Source organism: Dama dama, chromosome 33 (genome assembly GCF_033118175.1).
Source record: "Dama dama isolate Ldn47 chromosome 33, ASM3311817v1, whole genome shotgun sequence".
Taxonomy (NCBI): Eukaryota; Metazoa; Chordata; class Mammalia; order Artiodactyla; family Cervidae; genus Dama; species Dama dama.
Genome location: NC_083713.1, coordinates 69,863,668 through 69,888,204, shown reverse-complemented (window position 1 = coordinate 69,888,204; position 24,537 = coordinate 69,863,668). Strand labels below are relative to the sequence as shown.

General features: G+C 41.1%; 1 pseudogene; it reads right to left on the bottom strand.

The window, feature by feature from the left end:
* Positions 1 to 24,537, bottom strand: part of LOC133051020 (pro-interleukin-16-like) — a 43,981-nt pseudogene that overhangs the window by 8,770 nt on the left and 10,674 nt on the right.

The following is a 24,537-nucleotide window of genomic DNA, read 5'->3' as shown; positions in this document are numbered from 1 at the left end:
AGAAATGAAGACCTTTCTCGCCTTGTGCTCATGGAGACTTTATTTCTGTGTGTGGAGAGTTGGCGGTGGTGGGGAGTTGGAGGTAGGAAGTTGGATGATCTGTGAAAATAAGTGGATTTTCTCTGATGTTTAATCCACTAATTATGCAGAGCAAAATTGGATCACGCTTGTAATTTAGTTTTTACTATTTGCATTAAGAAATGTTGTTGGCAGAGCTGTGAACAGGAAAAGGGAGAAGGACATTGCAAATCATTACTTAATGTGAGCAGAGCAAATGGTAATTTTATGGGGGGGGAGTTGGGTGAGGTGTTGCATTTAGACTGCTCTATGTAGCTAATGGAGCTGCAGCAGTGATGGCTAAAGTGGCAGCAGATAATATTAAGGAAAGTAATGTGGAAAGGAATTTGACTATAAGTCATAGTGACTACTCTGCATACAGGATGAGGAGTAAAATGCAATGCATGGATTCTTCTTCATCAAGTTTAAAGGAACTGTCACCCCCAAATTGGCTCTAATGATAGAAATTTCAGGAAGGTGATAAATTTTTGGATTAAAAACATAGAGCTGGTCAGCACTTGGACCTTTCTTCAAGCTTGCTCAGAGCCCATGGCTACCATTTTATCTTTTGTGTGTAATAATAGTACTCATCTCTGTCATGGGATGACTTTTATGCAGACATCTTGAAGCTACTTGGGGATGTACCTCAATCCAGTCTTCATGGTTTACCAAACACCACCAAATGTTAACATTCTGAGGAAAGTATCAAAAAGGTGAATTTCTTCTGATGTAGAAAAGAGAAAGACCCGGAATCAAAGTAGCCCTGGGTGGAATGTATGTGGGGAAAGGAAAATTTTGTAGAAAGTTTTTATGGTGTTGGCTGGGATTGTCTCTGCCCAGTACTTTTGCTCACGTCTCTCTCCCTCACTCTCTGTCTGTCCATGCCTTTCTATTATTTCTTACTAGAAATGATAAAATTGTCTTTCAGAAGGAGGCCTACTTCAAAGCCTGTGGTTCAATCTGGGGCCCAGTTGACACCATTCTCCACTTGGGAAAGTGTGTTTCTGCCACCTACCCATTGGGCAGGTCCCACCCCATCTCCCAGTCGTGAGAATGAGAAATGGTTCCAGATGTTGTCAAATATCCCCCAGCGGGAACACTGCCCTTGTTTGAGAACCACTGGTATAGCCCATCTTTTCCATTCACTGTGTTAAGCTCACCAATGGACGATGGAAATTGAGCAGGAAAGACGAAGTCTAGTCCCTGTGGATTTTCCCCCCATGCCAAGCCTTCCTTAGAATTGGTGTTTTCCCAGATGTTTATTCAAAAGCTGATTTTTTTGCTCTTTCTCTGGGAAAGAGTTGCCTATGGTGACTCTTTCTATGTTTAACCTTTTGAGGACCTGCCAGAATGTTTCCCAAAGCACCTGCATTGTTTAATGTAGGCTTTGCAAATGCAATTTCTTGTGACTCCCTTCTCCTATTGCCTCTTCTTTTAGAACTTGTCTTAATTATCTCCTCCTCTAGGTGGTCTTCACTGGTGGTCCAGTGGTTGGGAATCTGCCTTGCGATGTAGTGGATGTGGGTTCAATTCCTGGTCTGAGACCTAGGATTCCACAGGCCTCGGGGGCAACTAAGCAACAAAACTTCTAAGTGTGGGCACTCTAGAGTCTGTGCTCTGCAACAAGAGAAGCCTGTGCCATAATGAAGAGCCTGAATGCCCCATCAAAGACCCAGTGCAGCCAAAAAATAAAGTGAATGCTTCTTAAAAATAAATAGTAAAACATAAAATTTTTAAAAAATATCACTTTCTCAGGACACCTTAGCTCACCTTCAAGACTAACTTAAGTCTCTATTATATGACTATCACAATCAAATTTTTGGTGTGTAAATAATTCATTAACTTTTGTGTAAATGTTTTATTAACTTAGAGACTCTTAGTGCCTCAGTTTATCCATTCATGTTTTTATTTGTAAAACAGGGGTAATGCTGTCTAAATTACATGTGAGAATACTGAAAATGGCAGTTACTGTTTTAACATTTTCTATATGGAATATAGGATCAGAACCATGATTGCACATTCAATAAGCATAAACCAAACATAACTGGTTTTCCCACAAGTTTTTAAAAAATTCATAGCTAGTAGATACTTGTTTTATACCAGCAAACAGATGACTGAGTTGTAGGAGAAAATAATAGAAAGAAGATGTAAATAGAGAAAATTCTATTTGTTAATTTATTTGAATTGGGAAAATGGCTAATATTTGATTTTAGAAGGAAAGACCTTGGTTTAGCTCAAGGAACCCCATGACTGGGTAGGGCATATTTTATGAGCCATGATTCCTAACAACATATACAAAGTTTTGTTTTTTTTTTTTTTGTTCTTTGGCACATCCATTAGTCCCTCAGATTCCTGAAGAGCCAATCCTCACATTTGCTTCTGCTTTTTTCTCCCCAGAAGCTTGGCCAAAGCCAAAGCCAATTGCCCAGCATGGTAGTGACACTTCCCAGCTGAGAATTGGGCTGCCTGGTCTGTTTCTCAGCAGCTCCCCAAGGCTGGCCCTGCTGAGGAGAAACCACCGAGAATCACTTGGAGGTGAAGGTGGGCAGTATCTCACCTCCCACCCACACTTGCTGTGTAGTTTGTGTTATGCTCCAGAAAGTGCTAGCGCTGCTAGAGATTACAGGGGAAAGTGTAATCTTGGGGACCAGTAATGGATGCAGTGATTGTTCACAGCCCTTTGTCACCTGGAGAGTGAGGAGATGGGATCTTGCAGTCACAGTTGAGGGAGGGCAGATCAGGGCTTTGGGGTGCCTCCCACTGCTAGATTCTAAGGCTTTCCTAAGTCAAATGTTGGGAAAGTACAGAACAAGGTGGGGGTTGTACTCCCTTCTTTCAGGGGGCTACCAGAGGAGACATACAATTTACCAGGAACTGTCCTTAAGAATCTCTTGGTTTGATGGGTCTTTCCTCTTCTGGCATCATTCTCTTCTTGTATTCCAAGACTTCTACCAATTGCCCTGGGGATGCTGTCGACCCCAGGCTCCCTACTGGTCCCTGGCCTGTGCTTGATGTTGTTGGTGCCTTCCCAGATGCCTGATGGACATTCATTCCCTGCCGTGAGGAGTGACTGTTGACTACCTTTCCTGTCTCCCTCTCAGCCAATGGGAGCTTTCCTGATAGAAGGTGGCTGCCTGCTGTCCCATCCTCTGCTCCCGTCTTCCCTCCAGCTGGAACCAATCCTGAATTATACTGAAGCTCATATCCAGTTGAGACCACATGCTTGCTCTTGTTCCCCTGTCTTAGACTGCTTCCTTCTTTCTTCTGGAAGCATTCTTTCATAAACCACTTGAGTAAGAATTCTCATCTCAGGCTATGCTTCTGGGGAAGCCAAGAAAGTACCCCTGCTCAAGCCCCCCTGCTGTTTTCTCTTCAATTAGGACCTGGCTCTCCTTCAAACTTCCAGTCTCTACTAGGTGACGATGGGTCATGTTAATAATCGATCATCAATAAATCTGCTTAGTGTATTTGTAGGCTAATGTGTTACACTTTCATGATAACATGATACCTTACCACCGAGAATTTATTTCTAGGACTTTAAGTAGCATCCTGGTGGGCCAACGCCCATGGAATTGTTGGAGTATGAATGACTATGTCTGCAGGGAGGAGAAAGAAGGATACTTCTGGTCAGAGGGGCTCTTCAACATCCATTCCAGAAAGACTGTCTGAATCACCCTCATCATCTACAAAGGACTGAGTGTATGTGTCCATCCAGATTCAAATGCTAAAATCTTAATCCCCAGTGTGATGGTATTTGGTGGTGGGAATTTTGGGAGATAGTGAAGTCATGAGGGTGGAGCCCTCACTAATGGTATTAGTAACCTTATTAAAAAGGATCTTGGAGAAGTCTCTCTACTCTCCATCAACTGAGGTTATATGAAGTCAGCAGTCTGCAACTCGGAAGAGAGTCTTCAGCAGAACCCGGCTATGCTGGCACCCTGATCTTGGACTTCCAGCCTCCAGAACTATGAGGAATTAGTTTCTGTTGTTTATAAGCCACCTAGTCTATGTGGTACCTCGTTGTAGCAGTCCTAACTGACCAAGACACCATCTCTGTCCACCAGAGAACCGAACTCTCCTTCTTTGTGCTGATGAGTACCTTTTAGTTGAACTCGTCATATTGCATGGCAGCTATTTGTTTTCCTGCTTCCTTCCCTTAACACACTGGGAATGACTGGAGAGCAGCAGCCTTGTCTTGTTCGTCCCTATATCCTCAGTGCGCAGCAGAGCTCTTGGAGCTATGTGTGAACTCAATAATGCACGTGAGCTATAGAAGTCCACCTCCACCCCGATTTTCATGTATATTGGGACCTGGGCACAAATGACATTTTGGGTGGGATAAAATGTTTAGAATATTAATCAATTGTTTTTCTTCCTGGCATTTTTCAGATTTTGAGACTGCAAAAATGATACCCCAGGCTGAGAAAAAAGAATAGAGAGAGGTGATGAGATATAGGAAGCTGGTGGGTCTCTGAAATGGATTTGAGGAAGGTGGTGGTCAGGGTGGAACTCAAGATCGACTTATGAGATCCAAGAGCTAAGAAGGCCCATGCTGTCTTTCCCTAGTGGGTCCTCTGTTAGGAGGGAAGACCCTGGGGAAGAAGAGGGCATGTGGTAAGTCTAAGTAGAGAGGTCTTACATAGGAAGTCAGTGTTTCCTGGAAACTAGCTAGTGTGGTGACAAAAGAATCCAACTGCCAATGTAGGAGGCACAAGAAACTCGGGTTCGATCCCTGGGTCAGGAAGATTGCCTGGAGAAGGAAATGGCAACCCACTCCAGTATTCTTGCCTGGAAAATTCCATGCACAGAGGAGCCTGGTGGGCTACAGTTCATGGGGTTGCAAAGAGTTGGACACGTCTGAGTGACTGAGCACACACACACACACACACACACACACACACACGAGTTAGGCCAATCTAGAGGCCACAGATTTTTCTTACACACCCAACAGGCCTAAGAGTGGCTGGAAATGAGGGGCCCACTGGCTGAGTAAGATACACCTCAGCATCACCCTGATCGTACAGACTGGGGGCTAACCATATGGAATAATGCCCTGGAAGAGGGACAACTCCCAGCCCAGAGAAGTTGTCCTGCTATTCTTGTGTGTTAGGGACTCAGAGAAAAGAAAAAAGTTCAGTTATGGGAAATGTTTTAGAGACGACATTTAGTGCACAGCTCAACTCTGGACTAACGCTTTTATTTACTTTAAGCTATGGAGTAAAAGTGAAAACTCTGGGCAAATGAATCAATACCATTGATCCACAATGGATGAAGGAGTCATGGAGATGCAGGATAAGGAACACCAAGGACCTGGGGCATGGCTCCTGGAATTTCAAGGACCCAGTGGAGAAGGGTTGTAATATACCGGTTGCCAATGAGGACAGGAGGAAAATGTTATGTGATCTTGTGTCCTGGGCTTTTTCAGTTCCAAGCACACCACCCGTGAACATCTTATACACGTAGCAGGGAGGCCTAGACTTTTAAAAACATCAACCAGAGGATCTCTGACAAAGAGGTATCCCCAGGCATTGTTGTGGTGGCGAGGTTGAGACTGCTGTGGCTGTGCAAACTGAAAACTCTGCCAGATACTCACTTGCCTCGAGTCAGAAAGGCAGCCTGGAAAACTTCACTTGATAAATCTAATCATTTTTTTTTTCCCCTGGATATTCTTGGGCAGACTCAAGACTGCTTGGAGAAATGGATATCCATACACAGAGATAAACACCCATATTCAGACTTGAATGCATACAAGTGAACACTGTAATGCAGAAGTAAATATGCAGACATTATCAGTTACTGAATACTTACAGTTTGGGGGGTCCTATATATGATTTCACATATATCACCTCATTTTTTTCCTCCCCTCAACAACAAAACATGGATGATATTAATGTATTTTTACACAGAGGAAATTGAAGCAGAGAGTGATGAAATAATTTGTCCAGGGTTTCAAAGCTACAAAGAAATAGGATCTTTCTATATGATTGTGCATAATCAATACCAACTGCTCTCTAGTAGTCATGGGAGATGGATTTATTTGAATAATCATCCCCTTAACTTCCCCTTAATCATCTCCTTAACCTTCATTATTCAGCTCATTTTACTCCCTTTATCAATGTTATTGGCACAAATCATATGGGAATGATCCTAACACAGTAATGAAACAGAGAGATAGTAGCTCTGGAGAAATTTTGCACCCACGTGTTTATGTGTGTGTGCATACGTGCAGGCCTGTGTGCATGCTCAGTTGCTCAGCTGTGTTCAACTCTTTGTGACCCCATGAACTGTAGCCTGCCAGACGTCTGTCTGTGGAATTTTCCAGGCAAGAATACTGGAGTGGGTCACCATTTCCTACTCCAGGGGATCTTCCCGACTCAGGGACGGAACCTGCATCTCCTGCTTCTCCTGCATTGCCAGGCGTATTCTTTACCACTGAGCCACCTGGGAGGCCTGCATACATGCATATGTACGCACATACATATGTGTGTATATGTACACGCATACATGCATATGTACACACACATACAGGTTAACTTGTTGTGTTTCATGCATGCAGAAATAGAAACTCAGAGAAGAAAGAGACTTGTGCAAGGGTTCACATACCAAGTCTAGAGGGACCCTGTTGTATTTCTGCCAGAGAGATGGAGAGATAGAGTTGTCAATTTCTAGTTTAGCCTAGAACTGGGAGGCTGCCCAATGAGAGGTCACTTCTCAACTTCAGAATCTGACTGCTTCATGACTTTTCAGAGCATCAGATATCCCTGCCTTAAGATGAAGGCATGGGTATTCTTTCCTAAGCCAAACTGAAATGGATTTTTGGGTTATCTCCTATTGTTCAGAAAGATTCTCTTTGCACTGGTTGCATTGAAGTTCCCTGATTTCCCAGAGCCCTGAGTCTCCTCTGGGAGTGTGTCTGAGATTGTTCCATTAGCAGTCTTTCCATCCCTGACCAGGCAGGTCCATGGGCTGACCTGTCCTTTCACCAGGCCTGTGCCAGGCCCTAAGGTCCAGACATGACCCCCTTTACTGCCCTTAGTACATCAACCTAGTCCTTACTTCTCTCATAAGGATGAAACTTGGAGGCATCTATATATATTTTTGTTACATAAATTTTTAAAAATAAAAAATATTAGAAATAGAACAAACACCCATGTACCTTCCACCCAGATGTATTATTTTTTAAGAAATAAATCATTGTAAGCATAATTAAAGCCCCTCTGTATCTCTTCTGGCTTCCATATTCTCCCAGAGGCAAGCATTAAGGCAATAATTAAAAATATTCTACAAGTATTTCATATTTTTATGATATATTCATATTTATATAAAATACTACTAACTTAAAAGACATAAACTCATATGTATATGAATGAAGTTTTATATTCTATATAAATTTCATATATTGCATATAATTATATAAAATTATATTTATATACTGTATAAACTTGTTTTAATATTATGATAATTACTCTAAATAAATATTAAATTGTATATCTATATAAACAAACTAGCATTTATTACTATATGTAAATACTGTATGTACATTAAATTTTATACTGTATATAGTTTATATAAATTAAAATTTATAAAATTGGCAAAACTCTTCATATCATGGCATAACTTACTTTTTCATTTAACACTGTATTTTCATTTCTATCTATTTTGATGCATATGTGTCCCTTCATTCTTTTGAACTGCTGTGGAATATTCCATTAAAGAAATATGCTTTAATTAATTTATGATTGTCCTGTGGTTTGCAAAGTACAACTGTTTGAATTTCTCAAAATTGCAAACATTGCTTCCACCCACATTCTTGGGGCTGTCTCTGTGCACACATGTGAATGGTCTTAGGAGGGATCCCTGGATGCAGGATTGATGGGTATTGTCAGATTATTCTCCAAAGAGATGTATTTGTCCCATCCCCTCACACTACACCAGAAGGATATGAAGCTCCTACCTTCCATATCTTTGCCAACAGCAGACCTTGTGAGCCTTGCGCTTCATTGCCAATCGGGTGGGTGTGCACTGGTTTCTCACCGGTGCTATCAGAGAGGAAAAAATTTTTCACTACCCTTCTAGGTTCTTTTGGATAGTCTAAGAATTAAATCAACATGAGATAGATTAACAGGAAAAAAATCAAACAAAGTTTAATAAATATGTTAGCATGGGAGAGACCAGGGAAATTGGAGTTGAGTAGCTTGCCAAAACGGATGAAGCTCTGAACTTACACACCATCTTTAGTTACAGACTAAAGAGGAAGTTGAGGGTAGGTGACTGGGGCTTCAAAGGGAGGAAGGCAAGTCACATGGAGTTGGAAAAGCAAATGTTTGGTAAACAAAGGTTTGCTGGCCCTGCAGATACAATGGGACACAGGATGGACTGTGATCTCTAGGCCCTGTTACCCCATCACATCTCACCCTTATTTCTTGCAGATTTTTCTGATGATATCTGTATTGGGGGAACAGGCCCTCTATCTAAACTTTTTAGGCAATCAGGGGAAGATGAAGTTTCTCCCTGAGTCTTTTGGGCCTGGATGGTTTTCAGTTAGAAATAATTTGCATACTAAAGAGACATTTTGGGGTGGCAAGTTTTGCTCCCCTGTAGTGCTGTAGAATCCCAGGGATGGGGGAGCCTGGTGGGCTGCCGTCTATGGGGTCGCACAGAGTCGGACACGGCTGAAGCGACTTAGCAGCAGCAGCAGTGCTGTATTCATGTCTTCCTGACTGCACATGACCTTGTCAGTCTTTTCATACATCTGTGTGAAATGCTTTTTTGATAATTTGTCTATTTTTTCTCTTGGGTTGTTAATTTGTAGGATTTTTTTAATATATGTATGTGGGATTGTAATCTTCTGTTAGCTTTGAGTATTAACAACCCTTTTTCTGGTTTGTGACTTTGAATTTCATTATGTCTTTTATCATATAAAAGTATTAAATTTTAATGTCAAATTTACCAGCTGTCATCCTGATGATATATATTTTGCATGTCTTGTTGAAGAAATCCTTCACCTACCTTTCACTATTGATGTTGTTTCATTGGTAATATGACATTTGTGAGCATACATGAGAGGTTAGGAGGAGGACAGGGCAACCCACTCCAATATTCTTGCCTCGAGAATCCCCACGAACAGAGGAGCCCGGCAGGCTACAGTTCATGGGGTTGCAAAGAGTCAGACTTGACTGAGTGACTAAGCACAGCCCTCATGAGCGATAAGGGGCTTCCCTTGTGGCTCGGTGGTAAAGAATCTGCCTGCAATGCAGGAGAAGCAGGGAATGCAGTTTCAGTCCCTAGGTTGGGAAGATCCCCTGGAGGAGAGCATGGCAACCCACTCCAGTATTCTTGCTATGGGAAAACCGCATGGACAGAGGAGCCTGGCGGGCTACAGTCCATGGGGTTACAAAGAGTCAGATGGACTGAAGTGACTGAGAAGGCATGTACTAATGAGAGGTGAGAAGGGGCTTTTCTTTTGCTTCCTAAATTCTTAATTAAAACAGTAACCCAATGGTTAGGCAAGTTCAGGTTTGCTCTAGTGATTTCAGATTATTTTCTAGAGTATAATGCAGTGTTTCAAGGTATGAGTTCTAGAGTGAGGATGCTTGTGTTTGGATCACTTACTTTGGAAATGTTACTTAAACTTACCCTGAGGATGATACTATAGTGTCTACCTTTTAGGGTTGTTGTGGAAATTAAATTAGTACAGTGGTTTAGATTGTAAAGAATCTGGTTGCAATGCAGGCAACCCTGGATTGATCCCTGGGTTGAGAAGATCCCCTGGAGAAGGAAATGGCTACCCACTCCAGTATTCTTGCTTGGAAAATCCCATGAGCAGAGGAATCTGGTGGGCTACGGTCCATGGGGTTGTAAAGAGTCGGACACGACTGAGCAACACTTTGGAATCGTTTCTGGTACATTGTGAGAGCCAATTCTTATCTACTACTCTCATTAGCAGTATTTTCTCATCATGCTTCCTAGTTTCCTTCTGGGCTGGATTTCTAGGGGCTACCTGAGACACTAGATCTGCATTCTTTCCATGCTCTCCTGTGCCTAGACTGATAACACCTTGGTCTGCTTGGCCACGTGTCACCTTAGGGGACTAATCCACTGAGCTGTCAAGAACTAAAAATGCTAATGGCCTAATCAATCCTCCTTGTACCCCGGTTGCTAGTACCAGACAGTTCACCTCATATAGTTTTCAGAAGAAATAGAGAATTAAAACTTTCAAGGGGTCAAGTATTATCTGAGTGCAGATTGAGTCATCATCCTTTCAAATCTCCAAAATGAGGCATGTATTGGCAAAGGTGACTTGCAAGGACTTCATAATGTGTATCTACCGTGGTTGTTGGCCCAGTGCCTCTTTCCCTTCTTCTGGTTTTGTCTCCTTTTATGCCTCTGTTTTTCAAGCAAGCTGCCAATCAAAGCATCACCTATTTCCCACCTACAGGGAGGGAGATGTTTCCCAAATTAAACTATCCTTCTGACTATACTAATTTTTCTAGGGGTTGGACATGAAACCCAGGTGGACAAATCGGAGAACTTTCCTGGAATTTTTTGTACTTGAGTAACTGGAGAAAAGCCCTTTCTTGCCTGGTGGCAAAATTGATGACTAGATGGCAAAGTAGATGAGTCCATGGGATGCTGGCCAAACTGTTGTGTTATGAACCCTAGATTTGTTTCTAGGGCTTTTCTTCCAGATTTTTCATCTCACATATCTGCTTGCATGGAAAGACCTAGGAGAGAAGAGGAAGCTGGTCTCAGAGAAGTGATGAAAGAGTCGGACAGGGTCCTGTGTGTGTGTGTGGTGGGTGTGGGGGTGGGGCGGGTATCTGTGTTTTACTCAATGGAGCTGGATTTGGAACAGGACTGGAGGGGGATTCAGATGTTCAGTTCAGTTCAGTCTCTCGGTCATGTCTGACTCATTGTGACCCCATGAACCACAGCATGCCAGACCTCCCTGTCCATCACCAACTCCTGGAGTTTACCCAAACTCATGTCCATTGAGTCGGTGATGCCATCCAACCATCTCATCCTCTGTCATCCCTTTCTCCTCCTGCCTTCAATCTTTCCCAACATCAGGGTCTTTTCAAATGAGTCAACTCTTTGCATCAGGTGGCCAAAATATTGGAGTTTCAGCTTCAACACCAGTGCTTCCAATGAACACCCAGGACTGATCTCCTTTAGGATAGACTGGTTGGATCTCCTTGCAGTCCAAGGGACTCTCAAGAGTCTTCTCCAATACCACAGTTCAAAAGCATCAATTCTTCGGTGCTCAGCTTTCTTTCTTTCTTTTTTTTTTCAGCTTTCTTTATAGTCCAACTCTCACATCCATATATGACTACTGGAAAAACCATAGACTTGACTAGACAGACCTTTTTTGGCAAAGTAACGTTTCTGCTTTTGAATATGCTGTCTAGGTTGGCCGTAACTTTCCTTCCAAGGAGTAAACGTCTTTTAATTTCATGGCTGGAATCACCGTCTATAGTAATTTTGGAGCCCTCCAAAATAAAGTCAGCCACTGTTTCCACTGTTTATCCATTTATTTTCATGAAGTGATGGGACTGGATGCCATGATCTTAGTTTTCTGAATGTTGAGCTTTAAGTCAACTTTTTCACTCTCCTCTTTCACTTTCATCAAGAAACTCTTTAGTTCTTCTCTTTCTACCATAAGGGTGGTGTCATCTGCATATCTTAGGTTATTGATATTTCTCCCAGCAATCTTAATTCCAGCTTGTGCTTTATCCAGACCAGAGTTTCTCATGATGTACTCTGCATATAAGTTAAATAAACAGAGTGACAATATACAGCCTTGACATACTCCTTTTCCTATTTGGAACCAGTTTGTTGTTCCATGTCCAGTTCTAACTGTTCACTATTCTTTGGAACTCTGCATTCAAATGGGTATATCCTTCCTTTTCTCCTTTGCTTTTTGCTTCTCTTCTTTTCACAGGTCTTTGTAAGGCCCCCTCAGACAAGCCATTTTCCTTTTCTTTTTCTTGGGGATGGTCTTGATCCCTGTCTCCTGTACAATGTCACAAACCTCCAGCCATAGTTCATCAGGCACTCTGTTTATCAGATCTAGTCCCTTAAATCTATTGTTCACTTCCACTGTATAATCATAGGGATTTGATTTAGGTTATACTTGAATGGTTTAGTGGTTTTTCCTACTTTCTTCAATTTAAGCCTGAATTTGGCAATAAGGAGTTCATGATCTGAGCCACAGTCAGTTCCTGGTCTTGATTTTGCTGACTGTATAGAGCTTCTCCATCTTTGACTGCAAAGAATATAATCAATATGATTTTGGTATTGACCATCTGGTGATGTCCATGTGTAGAGTCTTCTCTTGTGTTGTTGGAAGAGGGTGTTTGCTATGACCAGTGTGTTCTATTGGCAAAATTCTATTAGCCTTTGTCCTGCTTCATTCTGTACTCCAAGGCCAAATTTGCCTGTTACTCCAGGTATTTCTTGACTTCCTACTTTTGTATTCCAGTCCCCTATAGTGAAAAGGACATCTTCTTTGGTGTTAGTTCTAAAAGGTCTTATAGGTCTTCGTAGAACTGATCAACTTCAGCTTCTTCAGCGTTACTGGTCCGGGCATAGACTTGGATTACCGTGATATTGAATGGTTTGGCTTGGAATGTTCAGATCCCATGATTTCCAAATCCAGGTTGTTAAGCTCCTGTTTTGATTCTGTGATTCTGCAGTACCTTTATGACCTCCTTTTATCTTTAGGCTGAATCCGGTTAGATTTCTGCTACTTGAAAGTGCAAGAGTTATATTTACCAAAGACATAGATAAGAGGTATAATGAAAAGATTGATTACTTTTCTATCACTTCTGAGTCCAGATCCTGCTTTTGCCACTTACTAGTTATGTGCTTTTACCTGTGACTCAATTTCTTCATCTGTAAATGGTAGAAGATAAATACTCTGTAGGGTTGTGTGAATTTAATAAGATGTTGTATATAAAGGGTTTGTTATAGCTTTTTGCTTCAGGTTTAACTGATGATAGCTTAATAAAAGAACTTTATGGGCTTCCATGGTGGCTCAGACGATAAAGAATCTGTCTGCAATGTGGGAGATCTAGGTTGGGCATGGCAACCCACTCCAGTACTCTTACCTGGAGAATCTCCATGGACAGATGACCCTGGATGGAGGGCTACAGTCCATGGGGTCACAAAGAGTCAGTCAGACATGACTGAATGACTAAGCATGTAGTTTTTTGCACATAGTAGGCACTAATATTTTAGCTACTATTAGTACTGTTTTTATTACTACTTACTACTACTACTATTGCACTGAATAAACTGATTATTCAAGTCTTGCACGCCAGGTATCTCTATAAGGTCATCAACCTTTTCTCTGGATCTATGTGCATGAAAAAAAAAAGATAAAATGTATAAAAACTAATATTGATTACTTTGCCCATGCAGAACACTTTATAAAGGGGCAAGGAGGAGAGTCAGTCAGGTTACTGATTAGAAGTAGAAAGTGCAGACAGAGGTTTAATTGAATATAGCTTAATAAAAGAACTTTATGGGTAAGTGAGTGAGATTAAGGGGATTGACATGAAATGGTGATAAGCTCAAGGAATGGCATCCAAACTAGTATAAGGCCACATGATGCAAAGACTTGACTCATTGGAAAAGACCCTGATGCTGGGAAAGATTGAGGCAGGGGGACAAGAGGGCAACAGAGGATGAAATGGTTGGATGGCATCACCGACTCAATGGATGTGAGTTTGACTAAACTCAGCGAGATGATGAAGGACAGGCAAGCCTGGCACGCTGCAGTTCGTGGGGTAGTAAAGAGCCAGACCCGGCTGAGCAACTGAACCACAACCTCAACTGTTGGGAAGAGCGGAGGAGCAGCTCTGGGCTTGGCATCCGGGAGCAGGTGCTGAAACTCAGTGGCTGCACTGGACCAGTGGGGTATCACCTCCACCCCAGTGAGGGAGGCGGGGAGGAAGGGCGCCACCCCTAGCAGAGCTGCTGCCCTCCGGGTGCTGCCACCAGACAACTGCCTCTCCACACCACGGGGCTGCTGGCTGTCATGGTCGTGGTGTAGAAAAACCCAGTATCTCTATAACCCTGCAACCAGAAAAAAAAGTCTGCCTCCCTTTTGCCTTGCGTATATTACACATGTGAATGCAGAACCCTAGCACACTGGGTCTGTTTTGTTTTGTTTTTTTTTTTTTTTAACCTATCAAGGGAGGCTTAGGGAGCAGAGGTTGGAGAAGTGAGTAACTCAGTAGAAGCCGAGTATCTGAAGAAGGAAAGTGCTCAAGAAATACGGTCGGCACACACAAGCTCCATGGACTCGGTTTCTTTTCGGATGTCCAACCCGGCGCTAGCCACTGGCTGTCTCTGGGAGTTTGCTCTCATTTAGATAGTGGGAGGGATGTCTGCATCAGGGACTAAAAGGGGAAGAGTATGAATATCTTTTATTTTGTACTACCATACATTTATTTTATTTATCCCAGAGTTTCTCATCGTTGTCCCCATTAGCATTTTGCATCATACATGTCTTTGCTGTGGGGGGCTTTCCTGCGCATGCTGGCATATTGAGCAGTGTCCCTGACCTCCGTTCACTAGACGTCAGTTACCTCTCTCCCTTCCCAGGTGTGACTACCCAAAATATCTCCAGATATTGCCAGATATCCCTCACGGGGCAAAACTGAGCATCACAAATGTATACAATCTTTATACATATGATATTTGAGCAACTGTCATCACTGAGAAGAGAGGGAAGAAGACAGTTAACATCAACGAAGCATCCGCTCCATTCCAGGCATGGTGTTTTATTTTGTTTATTTACTTTATTTTTGGCCACACTGGGTCTTTGTTGCTGTGTGCAGGTTTTCTCAAGTTGCCGAGAACCAGAATCTCGCTGCGGAGCATCGGCTTCTCATTGCAGTGGCTTCTCTTGTCGGGGAGCATGGGCTCTAGGGCTTCAGTAGTTGTGGCATGTGGCTCAGTACTTGTGGTACTTGGGCTTAGTTGCCCTGAGGCATGTTGGATCTCCCTGGACCAGGGATTGATTGAACCAGTGTCTCCTGCGTTGCAAGGCAGATTCTTGTTTTTCAGCTTTTAGTTTTGTTTTGGGATATAGCTAATTAACAATGTTGTGGTAGTTTCAATTGAACAGAGAAGGGACTTAGCCATACATATTCATGTATCCATTCTCCCTGCAAGGGGGATTCTTAACCCCTGGAACACTAGGGAAGCCCCCAGGCATGGTGTTAGAGGCCACCTAAGGCTTGTATGCTTTAAGGCACTGTGTTCTGGACCCAGAATGGCCTACAGAGGAAGGCTGACTTAGGTTCAAATCCTGCTTCCCCCCAGGATCTGCCTGGCCTTGGGTGAATTATCTCTGCAAACTTACATTTTGTTTCCCCTCTGTAAATGAGAGCTAAACTTTCAGGGTGGCTGCAAGGATTAATAGAGGTGAACAATGGCAAGTGTTATCAGTGATTCTTATGCAAAATTTGCCCATGGAGAGTGAGAAGAGCTCTTTCGTTTTCCTCCAACACAACAGTTCCAGTCTGTGGTCAGTGACTGGCCGTGCTGCGCTGCTGATCCTTCTCCCCCCTGTCTTACTTACGCAGAGACAGTGGGCCAGCAAAGAAGGACTATGTCTTTGAGGACAAAGGAGAAAGTGAATAATGCAAAAAGCCTGGCATTTCTAAGTAGCTGGGTTTTCTTTTTTCTTGACAGGGCTGCTGACAGGCCCGTTAGCAACACAGAGCCTAATTACTTGCCAGGAGTAAAAGAAAATGTGTCATTTGGTTGTTCTGGCTTTTCCCGGTGCAATAAATCACAGCCATGGGACCCTGGCTTCATTTGATTTAATAAAGATTTTAAAGAAAGAAAAAGCTTTCCTTGTTTTTATTGAGAAGGGCTGGTCATTTGCGTCTGTTTCACCTGGGGCTCTTGGTTGGTGTGACCTACCCACATCAAAAGCCACTCTGGGTACTTCTGAGCTTAGCTGTGTGCATCTGTGCTTCCCCACACACCCTCCTGTTTCTCTATAGAACCGAGAGGCCTCTGCTATCTTTATTGTAGGCACCCAATCCCTCCATGCAGTACATCAACTTCTGATACTCAAAACGAGACTCTTCATGTTGATGGTCATTTGGGCATTTGTCTTTGCTTTCCTACCTCTAAATCTCATGCTGTCCTCTGAAATAATCTTGCAGTGGTCTGCTGGTCCCCACCTGACTGTGGGTAACAGATCTGTCTGCTCCCCCACGTCATCCACTCTTCCTTATATGAGGTCTACACTTCCTGGATTCCCCACTAGGCCTCCACAGCAGGTAAGAGGTATCAGACAATTTGAGTGAAGCAACGAAACAGAATGGGATAATGAAAAATCGGGTAGATTTTGCTTATTTTATGAAAGCTCTCAGTTAAGAACATCTGTGCAAATAGGACCCCTCCTCTTGCTCTGGCTAATATTCATATTTGTCTTATTTCTGGACGGCCTGGCTCCTTCTTTTCTGATTTTTTTTTTCAATTGCTATTTCAACTGCTAATCAATTAATTTCAGGTGAAACTCACCCGAAATGAAACCTTTGAGAAAATGTAGGTGAAAACACATAATGGCAATGTTTCAAGAGTTTCCAGGTACAAGGATGAAAGTGAAAGATTGGCTTGATGGCCTGGTGCCATGTAACCAAATAGGCAGGTAGAGGAGGGGTGTGCCGAGGGGTGAACACTCTGACCCGTTTCCCTTCAGTGTGACTTACCCTCCAGAGAACAACAGAATGCCAGAACCAGACAATGCCTTTGAGATCAGAATACAACTCCTCTACCAAAGACAGTGAGGACCTTTAAATGGCTAGTCCAAGGGCATCCATTTACCCAGTAAAGTGAGGGGGGCTGGAACCCAAGCATCAGCTCTCAGTCCTTTTGAGTTTGCATAGCGCTGAATGGGAGGTGTCTGCCAGTAAGACAATGTTTTCTTCGTTTTGAAACGGATGTGTGATTCTCCTTTGTATCTGTTTGTACCACAGTAGGAGCCAGTCAGCGTCTTCTCCCTATTCCACCAAAATGGAGTTTCTATATAACGATGCTGCTTTTGATCTGCCCTACATGTAAATCCATGGCTGATTCATGTCAATGTATGATAAAACCACTACAATGTTGTAAAGTAATTAGCCTCCAACTAATAAAAAAAAAAAAAAAAAAGAAAGTCAATGAGCAGGTAAATCCTTTTTAAAAAATAATTTTATTTATTATTCATTTATTTTTGGCTGTACTGGGTCTTCGTTGCTGCACATGGGCTTTCTCTAGTTGTGGTGGGTAGGGGCTACTCTTTGCTGTAGCGTGCAGGCTTCTCACTGCAGTAGCTTCTCTTGTTGTGGTACATGGGGTCTAGGATGAAGGGTTTCAGTAGTTACAGCTCCCAGGCTCTAGAGCACAGGTTCAGTAGAAGTGGTACATGGACCAGTTGCCATGAGGCAAATGAGATCTTCCCAGACCAGGAATTGAACTCGTGTCTCCTGCATTGGCATGAGAATTCTTTACCACTGAGCCAACAGGGAAGCCCACAGATAAATTCTTTTTTCATCCTGGGACCCAGAGCCTTAAGGCCTGTGGGCAAGCTAACCTCAAGTGTGAGCTCCGACACTATTATGCTCCTATGAAACCTTAATACTGCTCCCTGATACCCAATATCACATCTCTCTTTTATATATTCCCATCTTCTCATGCCTAGTCTTTCATGGACAATGCCTTAATACTCTGAAGTCTTCTGTCTGCTCTGGCTAACCAGCCAGATTTGAAATCATCTCATAAATTAATTTATTCTAGAGGTGTTGATAACTGGTAATTGTTTTTTCACTTTTGCTCATTTTTTTTTTTTTTTTTTTTGCATTTCAGCAGGGGAATTTCTAGTATTAATACTATGAAGCTTTGATAGCAGAGTTCTCAACTGTGGCTACACATTAGAATTAGCCATAGAGCTTTATGAAACTCTTGGAAATGGGGGTCCTCATCTTCAGATATTCTAATGAAGTTGGTACTGAAGGGGCCTGGGGAAACAGTAATTTTTTAAAAGCCCATCAGGTGATTCCAAAGTATAATTATTATTGTAAACCCTTGCCTAAATATGAAGGATGACATACCCAAAGGATTACGAATTCTAATGACTGTCAGGAAGATGTGCTGCAGTGAACTCCGCAGTCCTCTCCAAGACAAAGCACACAGCTGTTTCTACTGCATCTCTGCGCTCTGTGTGGGGTCCAAGGAAGTCTCAGAGAAAGTGGAGTGAACGGCAGCTGACCAAGGAGCCAAGGAAATTATCTGGGACAGAACATTTTCAGTCACTTTAATCCAGTTTAGTCTTAATAAGGATGTTTGCGCACGCGCGCGCGTGTGTGTGTTCGCTCAGTCACTCAGTCCTGACATTTTTGCTTTTGTTCCTTGTGCTTTTGGTGTCATATCCAAAAACTCATTGCTGAGACCGATGTCAAGGGATTTTTCCTTGTGCTTGCTATTAGGAGTTTTATGCATTCAGGTCTCGTGCTTATGTCCTTAATCCATTTTGAGTTAATTTTGTAAGTGGTGTAATATAAATTCACCCAAATTCATTCTTTTGCCTATGGATATCTAGCTTTCCCAATACCATTTATTGATGAGGCTCTCCTTTCCTCACTGACTACTATTGGCTTCCTTATCCTTATCAAATATTAGCTGACCATATATGCTAGGGTTTGTTTTTGGGCTTTCAGTTCTGTTCCATTGTTTTGTGTCTGTTTTTATGCAGGTACTATACCATTTTAATTACTGTAGATTTTTAATATAGTTTGAAATCAGGAAGCATGCCTTTGACTTTATTCTTTCTCAAGATTGCTTTTTAGGATTGCTTTGTCTATTTCTGTGAAAAATGCCATTGGAATCTTGATAAAGATTGATTTAAATATATAGATAAATAGGTAGAATGGACATTTTAGCAATATTAACTCTCCTGATCCATAATATGAGATATTTTTCCATTTATTTCATCAATGTTCAATTTCTTTCTTCTTCAATTTCTTTCGTCAGTGTTATAGTTTTCAGTATATAGATCTTTAACTTTGGATAAATTATTCTTGAGCATTTTAGTGTTTCGATTATTCTTAATGGGATTGTTTTCTTTATTTCTATTTCAGGTAGTTGATTTTAGTGTACAGAAATATGACTGATTTTTGTATGTTACTTTCTTATCCTGAAATTTCACAGAATTCATTTATTATGTCTAACGATTTTTGGAGGAATCTTTAGGATTTTCTATGTACAAGGTCATGTCATCAGCAAACAGAAACAATCCCATTTCTTCCTTTCCATATTAGATGTATTTTATTTCCTTTTCTTATCTAATTACTCTAATTAGGACTTCCAGTACTATGTTGAATAAGAATGGTAAGAGTATGAACCACAGTATTACCCGGGTTCTTATGAAGAAAGCTTTCATCCTTTCACCCTTGAGTGTGATGTAAGCTGTGAGCTGGTCATATGTGACCTTTATTATGTTGAGGGATAGTCCTTCTATATCCAATATTTTGAGAGTTTTTATCAGGAAAAGATGTTAAAATTTGCATCTGTTGAGATGATTATATGGTTTTTGCCTTAGATTTTATTAACGTTTTATCACATTTGTTGATTTACATATATCAAACTCTCCTTGTATCTCAGGGGTAAATCCCACTTGATTATAGTGTATGATCCCCTTCATGTGCTGATGAATTCAGTTTACTAGTATTTTGTTTAGGATTTTTACATCTATGTCCATCAGGGGTACTTTGTAGTTCTCTTTTCTTGTAGTGTCCTTATCTGGCTTTAGTATCAGGGTAATTGTAAAATATATTTGGAAATGTTGCTTCCTCTTCGTTTTTCTAGAAGAGTTTGAGAAGAATTGGCATTAACTCTTTAAATGTTTGGTAGAATTCACAAGTGAAGCCATCTGGTTCTGGGATTTTCTTTGTTGGGACTTTTTGAATACAAATTCAAAATACTTATTTGTTATTTGTTCAGATTTTCTATTTCTTTATAAATCATACTTGATAGGAAGCGTATTTCTAGGAATTTATTAATTTCTTCTACGTTGTCTTATTTTTGGCTTATAATTGTTCATTTGTTGTTGTTTAGTCACTCAACTGTGTCTGACTCTTTGCGACTCCATGGACTGTAGCAGGTCAGTCTTCCCTGTCCTTCACTATCTCTTGGAGCTTGCTCAAAATAATTGTTCATAGTCACCTCTTAAGATCCTTTGTACTTCGTGGTATCAACTGTAAGGTTTCCTCTTTAATTTATAATTTTATTTCAGTTGTTTCTTTTTTATTTTCTTATTAAATCTAGCTAGTAGTTTGTCAATTTTATCTTTTCAAAAAACCAACTCAACTTCTTGTTCTTTTCTATTTTTATGATCTCCATTTCATTTATTTCTGCTCTGATTTTTTAGATCTCCTTCCTTCTGCAAACTTTTTCTTTAGTTCTTATTTTTCTAATTCTTTAATGTGTAAAATTAGGTTGTTTATTTGAGATTTTTCTTTTTTCTTAGTGTAGGCATTTAGTACTATAAACTTCCCTCTGAGTACTGCTTTTGCTGTATGCCTTAAGTTTTGATATTCATTGTTTCCATTTGTGTTTGTTTCAATATATTTTTTCTTTCTTTTTTGATTTCTTCTTTGACCCATTGGTTGTTCAAGAGTTTGTTGTCTAATTTCCATGTATTTGTGAATTTTTCAGTTTTCTTTCTATTATGATTTCTGGTTTCAAACTATTTTGTTCTAGAAAAATACTTGTTATTTCTTTATATTTTTTTATCTTATTTTATTTATTTTTGGCTGTGATGGGTCTTCATTGCTGTGTGGGCTTTTCTCTAGTTGTGGCAAGTGAGGGCTATGCTTCATTGTGGTACATGGGCTTCTCATTGCAGTAGCTTCTTTTATTGCAGAGCACAGGCTCTAGGCTGGGCTTTAGTCATTGCAGCATGCAGGCTCTAAAGCGCGGGTTCAGTAGTTGTGGCACACAGGCCCAATTGCTCTGAGACATGTGGAATCTTCCCAGACCAGGGACTGAACCTGTGTCCCATGCATTGGCAGGCAGATTCTTATCCACTATACCACCAGGGAAGTAAAAAATTACTTGTTAAAATCTCAGTCTTTTAAATTTTTCTGAGACTCATTTTATGAACTAATATATGATTTATCTTGCAGAACATTCTATGTATGCTGAGAAGAATGTATTCTGCTGCTTTTGGATGGAATGTTTTGTATATGTCTGTTAGGTTCATTTGGTCAAAACATAGTTCAAATCCAATGTTTTCTTACTGATTATCTGTCTGCATGATTTATTCACTGTTGAAAGTGGATATTGAATTTTCCTATTTGTATTGTATTGTTGCCAATTTTTCCCTTCAGATCTGTTAGTCTTCACTTATTATGTGTAGCTGCTGCAACGTTGAGTGCATGTATAATTATAGCTATTATATCCTCTCAATGAATTGACCGATTTATCATTATATAATGATCTCCTTTGTCTTGTTTCAGTTTTTGACAGAGTGTATATTTTTTCTGACATAAATATAGTTACTCTTTTTTTCTTTTAATTTACATGTTTGTGGAGTATCTTTGTCTGCCTCTTCACTTTGAACCTATATTTGTCCTTGTATCTGAAGTGAGTCTCTTGTTAGCAGTGTATAATCATGCTTTTTCATAATTTTATTTTTTTATTCAAGTATAGTTGATTTACTATGCTGTATTAGTTTTGCATGTACATCAAACTGTTTTGATTATACACACACACATTCTTTTTCAATGTAGCTGTGTTTTTAAAAAATTCAGTTAGCCATTCTATGCCTTTTGATTGAAATTTTCAATCCATTTACATCTGAAATAGTTATTTACAGTTAAGGACTTTCCCTTTTGATAAACTACTTTTCCAGATGTTTTGTAGTTTTTTTTCTTTTTGTTGTTGTGTTATTTCCCCTTGTGATTTGATGATTTTCCTTAGTAGTATACTTTGATTGCCTTCTCTATCTTTTATGTATGTATTAATGTCTATTTTGTTTTGTGTATATATAGTTGACTATTCTGTTTAGGTTTTTGTTTTCAGGTTACCCTGAGGCTTACTTGAATCATCTTATAACAGTCTACTTTGAGCTGATAACTTAACTTTGATTGCATACGCTATGATTTTATTCTCCTTTCACCCATATTTGTGTCTTTTTCTGTCTTTCTTTACATCTTTTTATACTGTGTATACTTTAGCAAATTGTTGTAGCTGTACCTATCCTTAATACTTTTGTCCTTCAGCCTTTATACTAGTGTTAAATGGTTAATAACCTCTATATTTCAGTATTAGAGTATTCTGAATTTGACTGTGTACTTGCCTTTACCAGTGTGTTGTTTATTCATAAGATTTTGTGTTAATAAGCAGTCTTTTAGCTTGAAAAAGTCCTTAAGCATTTCTTGTAAGGGAGGTCTAATAGTGATAAATCTTTTTGGCTTTAGTTTGTTTTAAAAAGCCTGTATCTCATCTTTATTTCTGAAGGACGGCTTTGCTGGGACAGTACTCTTGGTTGGCAGTTTCTTTCTTTCAACACTTTGAATTTATTACTTCATTGTCTCCTGCCCTGAAAGGTCTGTGCTGAGAAATCTAATGACAGCCCTACAGGATTTACTTGTATGAGAGTTTTTTCCCTTGCTGCTTTAAAATGTTTCTGTCTGTCTTCATTTTTTAAAAAAATTGTAGAGTGCCTGGTGTAAGATGGTTTTGGATCAAAATTTTAGGGCAACCTATTAGCTTTATAAACTTGGATACCCAAAACTCTCCCCAGGTTTGGGAAGTTCTCAGTTGGTATTTCTTTAAATAAACTTTCCAGCCCTTTCTCCCTCTCTTCTCTTTCCAGGACTCCAATGATGCTTTTTTCTTTTCATCATGACACATAAAACCCGTTGGCTTTTTTCATTCCTTTTCATTCTTTTTCTTATGATTGGTAATTTGAAAACATATGTCCTCGAGCTCACTGATTCTTTCTTCTGCTTAGTTTGGTCTACTGTTAAGGCTCATTATTGAATTCTGCAGTTTGGTCATTATATTGTGCAGCACCAAAATTTCTTTTGATTCTTTCTTATGCTTTCTATCTCTCTGTTGAATGTCTTATTTTATTTTCCAGAGTAGTACTTACATATATGCAATACCATGTGTAAAATAGATAGCTAGTGGGAAGCTGCTGCATAACACAGGGAGCTCAACTCTCTGCTTTATGATGACCTAGAGGAGTGGGATGAGGCGGTAGGAGGGAGACTCAAGAGGGAGGGGATATGTGTATACTTACAGTTGATTCACATTATTGTACTGCTGAAACTAACACAACATTGTAAAGCAATTATACTCAAATTAAAAAAAGAGTTTGTCTTCTCTTGTAGCTCTCTGAGCTTCTTTAAAACAGTGACTTTGAATACTCTATTGGATAAGACCTGCATCTTCTTATCTTTGGGACCAGTTACTGGAGATTTAGGGTCTTCCCCAGTGGCTCAGTAGTAAAGAATCCGCCTGCAATGCAGGAGACACAGGAGATGCGGGTTCGATCCCTGCATTGGGAAGGTCCCCTGGAGAAGGAAATGGCAACCCACTCCAGTACTCTTGCCTGGAGAATCCCACAGTTAGAAGAGCTTGGTGGGCTGCAGTCCTTGGGGTCGTAAAGAGCCGGATGTGACTGAGCGACTGAGCACCCACACGCACGCTGGAGGTTAACTGTGTTCCTTATCTCTCCCTGATTCTTCATTCCCTATAGCACATTTGAAGAAGCAGTCACTTTCCCCAGACTTTGTGGACTAACTTTGGTAAGGGATGACTTCCATCTGTGGGTGGGCACATGTTAGAGCGTGGTGTGTTACTGGGTCTAGTGGCACAGGGTGCCAAGTGCGGAGGTGTATGGTGACTCTGGGACTGGGGGCCCCTGGGGACTCACAGCTTCCACAACTGTGTAATCCTTGGTGAGTGCTGCAGGGGTGTTCACAGAGGCTGCAAGGGCTGTTGAGTTCTTCAACTGTACCTTCAGTCTAGTGGCTAGGGACAAGGAGAAGCAGCAGTAGAGATCAGAGCTAGTGGTGTGCACACATTTGGCTGTAGATACCAGCTGCAGATGCCTGTGTCATAGCGGGGTCTGGTTGCAAACACACCTACAGTGGTGTGGGCCAGGGAAGTTAGCAAGGCTGGGGTCAACAGCAGGAGCACCGGCTGCTCTGAGGGTTCTGGCTGCCAGCATGTACTCCTGTGGCTGCTGAGCCTTGCTATGAGCAGAAGTGGAGGCCGCTGACAGCTCTCAGGCTGGTAGGATGTAAGTACACAGCCAGAGTGTGTACTGGGGGTCTAGGCTGGTGTCTTGCACTCACATGGTTACAGAGGCCTGAGGTGGCTGCTATGTGTAGCTCCCAGGCCCCGGCAGGGATGGAGAATGGAGGGGATTGACAAGGACTCAGGTAGCTGGTGATAGTGATTGCA